Source organism: Zalophus californianus, chromosome 6 (assembly GCF_009762305.2).
Source record: "Zalophus californianus isolate mZalCal1 chromosome 6, mZalCal1.pri.v2, whole genome shotgun sequence".
In the NCBI taxonomy this organism is placed as follows: domain Eukaryota; kingdom Metazoa; phylum Chordata; class Mammalia; order Carnivora; family Otariidae; genus Zalophus; species Zalophus californianus.
The window spans coordinates 30953803-30960358 of NC_045600.1; the positions used below are offsets into that span (position 1 = coordinate 30953803).

The 6556-nt window shown below is 50.7% G+C and overlaps 1 protein-coding gene across 3 annotated transcripts in view; it reads right to left on the bottom strand.

Moving 5' to 3' along the window:
- Positions 1 to 6556, bottom strand: part of SMOC1 (SPARC related modular calcium binding 1) — a 152650-nt gene that overhangs the window by 23951 nt on the left and 122143 nt on the right. The window lies entirely within an intron of this gene.

Consider the following 6556-nt stretch of genomic DNA (forward strand, 5'->3'; position numbering starts at 1 on the left):
GAGGTCATGCAAATACAAATCAGAATGTACCAACGGGCATAAACTCATTCTGTATCTGAGGACCCAGAAGCCAGCCCCATCCTTAGGGCCGCTGTCACTCTCTGCCCTTCTGGGTCGCCTCCCAAACGAAGCTCAAAATTCACAACTATCCGTTTTCCCAGGTGCCAAGAAGTCACCTTGCAATAATGTAAGACAAGGGGTCTCCTTCAAGGGTCTCTTCCTGACCCTTGGTTCAGAGAGGGAGCTGCCCAGAAGGAGACATGTCCACTGCTTTGGAACATTCGGTCTCTGCTTCAGAAACTTCAGGGAAGGACGACAACATCAGAAGGTCTGGCCTGATGGCGAGGGGAGCAGTCAGGGCCGGCCAGGGGGCACGCGGAGACAGGCCCATGCATTCTCACACACTCGCGCACCCCACCCGCACAAGCCAATGCCAGGATGGTTCGAAGGAGAGATGAGAGCCACGCCACTCCTCACCTGGCAATGCGGGCTTTGAGTTTCACCGACAGACCGCTGGCTGCCTGAGAGAAGAAATACAACAGAACAGTATCCCGTGGAAGAAGGGAGGACACGGGCCAGCCCTTGCCACCCGAAAATACAGCCCTCTCTGCCGCCACTTACTCTAGCACCAGAGCAAAGCAGGCCTGAAGCGGGGCGGGAGCGGCAGGGAGGGGGACAGGCGACGGAGAGACTAGGCTGAACCAGACGACCCTAAACCCTGTCTGCAGGCCCAGGGCATGGGCTCTCACGGGTCCCGCCAAGACAGGATCAGCATGGAGAACAGCTCGGCCTGCTGTGGCTAGTCCCTGCCTCTGTGCCTCTCAATTACTCGTGGTAATTAGGAGCAAAGGAGGGCGTGGACAGCCCAAATCCTCGGCTAAGCCCCAATCCTGATTTTAGGCCAGAGTTTATCCTTTTGTCCTGGGAACTTTTTCTCCTTTATCATTTTTTTCCCTTTTTTTTCTTCTTCACTTTTTCCTTTTTTAAACAAAAATGACCAACAAACATAAACATTAGAAGATTCGAGTTTCAGGTCCTTGGGCTGGCCTTTCTTTCTGGTTGCTGCCTTCCAGAAGAGAAGCTGCTAAAAGAAGGAGCAGAGAGAAAAGCTGAGGCGCCGGGTAACCCGAGTCAGCAGGTATCCGTGGGCCAGTCACATCGTAGACTCTCTGCAGAGAGAGCAGGGGGCCCTCATGGTGATGGAGGCAGGGTGGGGAGAAGGCAGTTAGTCGGGGCAGGTCAGTAGCAACCAGGGTTCTCCAGAGTAACAGAACCAATAAGTGACCTACATCTACATCTACATCTATACCCAGATACCTAGATCCGTCTGTATCGAGATTTACCTCCCTCTCTCTATATTCATATATGTATATACACATATACATATGGATATATATTTCAAAAAATCCATATATATAGATCGACCTCTATCTATTCACATATATATCTCTCTATATATATTCATATTTACGAATAGAAATTTATTTTAAGGAATTGGCTCACATGATCATGGGGCTGGCAAGTGTGAAGTTTGCCAGGCAGGCCGGCAAGCTAGAAATTCAAGCAGGAATGATGCTGCAATCTTGAGTCCAAAGTCAATATAGGTCAGGCCAGCAGGCCGGAAACTCAGGCAGGATTTCTGTGTTACAGTCTGGCGGCAGAATTACTTCTTCAGGAAATCTCAGTTTTTGCTTTGAAGGCCTTCAACTGATTGGACGACGCCCGCCCATGTTATGGAGGGTCATCTGCTTTACTTAAAGTCAACTGAATGCAAATGTTAATCTTATCTGAAAAAATACCTTTGCAGCAACATCTAGACTAGTGTAGACACTAGTCTACTGGTGTAGAAACTGGGCACTGTAGCCTAGCCAAGTTCACACATGAAATAAACCATCACAAGGTCCGTATGAAAAATGAGAGCAAGAAAAAAAAACCTGGTCTTACAGAAAACCATACACAGAAGAACCAAGAAGAGTCACGGGCCATAGAAATGTGCACTGGGAAGGTGCCTTGATGAATGATGCAATATTCCTGGAGAAAGAACCAGAAGCTCTCCTCCCAGTGGAGGCATGGTTGATAACTAAGGACAGCTGCTCAGGCCATCCTGACCAAGAGCTGCTTTTAAGAGACAAAAGGAGGTGGGAAGCTGACAGAATGGAGGACAGTGGGCTGAGAGAGGAGGGTGCTCCCGGAGTCTTGGACCTGACCCAGGATCCTGAGTGACCCATGAGATTAGGGCTCACAGGACGCAGAGGAGGTCAGGGGCCTCGGTGGACACAGGTTCTCACACAGTCTGGTACTGGGCCTAGGCTGGCACCGTGTCAGCCTCTGGAGAGGTCACGAAAGTTCTGTAAGACATAGTGAGAAGAAAGAACTAGCCCTGAGATCTTAGCCTATCCTCACTTCAGGCCTTCCTCTGTCCCTGAAGCTTTCCCTGAGGGCCCCAACCTACAGCGAAGTCTCCCTCTATTGAGTCTAGGACTGAGTATCTGCTCCCCTCGAGGAGCTGTCACCCCTGGGACCGTGACTTGTCTGGACCATAGGTTCCCGAGAGCGAGGACTCTATGGCACCCTTCCTCATCCTCCCCTGCTCCCACCCCTGGCCCCCAGCTCCTTATTCACAGCAGAACCATGGAGTCTCTATTTAAAGGATACAGAAAGAGTATTTAGTCCAAGAACCCCCTCTCTTGCTTGAATCCTTGCTATGTGCCATCTCCAGCCGCGGAATTCTGTTCTAGCCTGACATTTCAGACATGGGGCCACCCACCGCTGAGTAAATGGCCAACGGTGGGGCTGAGACCACAGAGGCTGAGAAAAGAATATCTATCCCCTTGACTCATCCTGGAAAATGCTACACTCCACCCTCAGACTATCAAGCACTGGATTTTCTTAGGGGAAAAAAAAATCAGTAAAAGGTGACCCGCCTGGAAAGCGAGGGGAGCTTATTTATGTTTCGCTGTGAAAGGAATTGTCCAGCAGGCCAAGAACATTAAGGAAAACACTAGCGTTGTGTCGCCCACAACTAGCCTGAAACCCCTTCCAATACCACACGCCCACCTAGCCTCTTATCAAAAATGAATGCAATGCTGAACAATAACCCAAAATAACAAGCCGTGTGTTAAAAACAACCTTTCCTAAGTCACGACTTAAAATTCCAGAGGCAGAAGAACTCGTGGTCCCGGCCTCCGGGTTCCCTGAGTCAGCATGGGAGGGTGGCAGTCATCTACGCCGCCGACTCGGGACAGAGAATCCGCCACCAAGGGAGACTGCAGACACAAGAGGAGAGACAGGTAGGACCAGGTCTGAAGGCAGTGACTTTCCTGGTCTTGAAGGGCTGGGGATGTGGTCTCCAGGGGACGACGTGCTGCTGGAGCCCATCATCTTCAGGAGTGATTTATGGACCGTCGCGGAGCAGGCCCTTTTTGTTTACTTAGCCACACAGAGTTTTAGCACCTATGGTTTCAAGCCAACTATGTGAAGAGGTTATTTTTCTTACTTGTGTACTTTGCACTTTTTCACAGGAGGGGCCAAGTGGACCCCAGAGGACCATTTTTCCAAGCACCATGTTTGGGGCTGGCTCTGGCCTGCCACCGTGGGCCCTCCATCACACCCAGCACTGAGCTGCCATTCGGCCATCACCGATTCCTGAGTCAGAGTCATCTAGGGACTGCAAGAGCCCCCGAGAGAGGAGGGGAATGCACAGAACCATTGCTCAGGGCTCACTTCAGATCTGAGGACAGACAACAGGCCTAGGAAAGGAAAGGCCCAGAGGAGAGGCTCTGCCAGGTCAGAGAAGAAACAGCCTCACTGACAAACAGAATGGAGTCAACCCCGGAAACTGTGCTCAGGGGTGTAGCAGGTAGAGGTGGGGGTGGGGAGAACAGAAACAGAATATGCACAAATTTAAAACAGTCACCTCTTCCACTGGGATGGGTTCTCCCATCTCTTTAATCTAAAGGCCCTTTCCTCTAGCAGGTGGGTACCCAAATGAAGTGAAAATGATACCATCACCCAATCTTAACCTACAGAGGGACTTTGGACCACTGGAGGAGGTTGGTCTCTGAAGCAGATGACCCCTTCTGATGGACTAACTGGCCAAGAGATGCTCTTCACCTCTGGCCCAGAATAGGTGAGGAGGCAGCAAGGCTCAGTGCGATGGCTGTTCCCAAATGCCAGAGAGAACTCAGGGCAGTCAGAGGAAAAGGAGTGGGGGTGGCGTGGGGACACCTGGGCTTCCTTGGCAAGGCAGAAAGCAAGAGTAAGAGCCTAGCTGTCCCACTCTTGCACACTCCACCCCAGGGCCTGGCACAGGGAGGGCTCTGCGGCTGTTTCATGGAAGTCAACAACAGCTGGAGTAGAGGCCATACAGGGTGGTGGCCAAGAGCATGGGCTTTGGGGTCAGACAGATCAGTCTCCACCACATGTTAGCTCTGTGACCTTGGGCAGTCCCCTTCAGCTCCCTAAGTCCCAGGTTCCTTATCTGTAAAAGCAGGGTAATGATAGCAAACACCCCATAGGGTCTCGGGGGGCTTAAATGAAGCAGGAGAGGCATTTAACCTGGCCCCAGAGTCAGCTGATAAATGGTCTAAGGTCTTAGCCGGTCTAAGGTAGCAGTGTCCTCAGCAAATGTGGAATGAACCTGGGCTTCCTGACCCATCCCCGTGAATAACTCGTCTCCTCGGTTGGACTGCAGGGATGGATCAAGGGTGGGTCATGGGCTCAGTGTGGGCCAAGTGCAGGCGATGCAGAGACACAATGCCTGTACGAAAACTAAAAAAATAATAATGTAACTAAGAATCAGTCTCCTTTCTATGCTCACCATGCCAGCAACTCAAAACAAGATCAGTGATAGAACATTTCCCTGCACTGCAGTGGACTGCACCACGGCCCCCTCCCTTTGGCACACCAAGGCCCAACAGCCGGCTCCTTCCTTAGACATTCCTTGCATTTCCTCCCCCTTCGCACCACGTAGAGGCCTTGGCACATAGCTGTTTTTGATGGGCCTGTGACCCTGGACGAGGCCCTTGACTAGCCGGGGCTCTTTTCTGTCATTGAAAATGAAGTGATGGTACTAGATGACGCACTCTCGAGACCCACAGCCTTACAATTAGGGAGCATCGGGCGCGCTTCCCCACGACTCAGGTACCTGATCCAAACTCCGCCTCCCATGTACCAAACCCCGCCTCCCACGTACCGAACCCCGCCTCCCACGTCCCCTCCGAACATAAGCACCAGGGAGGGGTTACGTGAGGGGCAAGGCTGTTGGTTCCAGGTTCTCCCCTGTACCTCTCAACCCCTTCAGAGTCTTGCTGTGGCTCAGAGGCCCCATCTCCAGAACAAAAGTCACCATGCCCATCCCACAACCCCGACACTGGCTGAGGGCACCTACTCACAGGGGTGTTTGCAGTCGGTTCTCTGTAAATAGGGCGTGCTTCTGGGACAAATGTCGTGGGTGAGGACGTGGAAGGGAAAATTACAAACCAACCATCCTGTGTAAATAATTTCCCTCTGTGGAACCTAAAATGGCCAGGCATGGTTCACCATTGTTGGAAGCACTGACTTCTGCCTTCCCACACAGAAGAAACTGAGGAGTGGAGGAAAACAAGATATAAATGCTACAGCAGATATTTCTTCGAGGATGGATCGTCCCAATATAGCATACAGGCACTTTTTTTTTAACTTTTCCCCCAAAGCATCACTGACTCACATCCCCTCAAATTTTAGAAAAGGCTCCATCTCTCCTGCCTCATGCCATTAAGTGAGCTCATGTGACCCTTCCACCAAAAAGAATGTGAAATGCTTCCCAGTGGTTTTGCAATGACAAGTACTAAGAAGTGGCAAGCTGTCTTCTTTCTAGTTTTGCTCAGTAACTTCATTGACCTTGATCTGACAAGCTCCATCCTTTAAGGACAAGAGCTAGCAAATAAAAATGCAGGCAAGAAGGAAGGAGGGGGCACATGCTGGGGCGGGGGTGGGGGGAGGGAATGGAAGAGAGAGTTTTTAATTGTCAAAGTGTCATAACTTCACTCTCCATCTCCCAAAACACTGTGGTGAGTGTGTTTATAAGATATATACCCTGCCTTCTCGCAAAGCCATTTTACAAATAAACACAGAATGAGGATCCTCAGACAGAGCAGAGACCATAGTTGACTTCTAGCAAATTGGAAGGAGCCAATTACAGTACCTTAGCAGGACCTTTAGTTTCAGGTTTTTAGGAGCAGAGGCCAAAAGAAAATGCTAGGGCCCATGGTTTTGCTATCAACACCAAAAAGCATACAAACTCACCTACTGAAAAACCTTCGCTGTTCAAGCAAGGCCCAGAGGCGGATCATATTCTCACCTCACCTCACGTGCCCCACCACCGCACCCTATGTCCAAAGCAGATGCGGTGGGGTGAAGAAGCAAGACAACTGGGGAAGCTAATTTTAAAACAAGGAAAAAAATGGACTGCGGGGCTGGGCTCTCTAGGGCCTCCCAATGTGTGTGTGGCTCCTCTCTGCAAAGGAAAGACTTGAGAAAGGCCTTTGTTGCTATGGAGAGAGCCATAGGGATGACC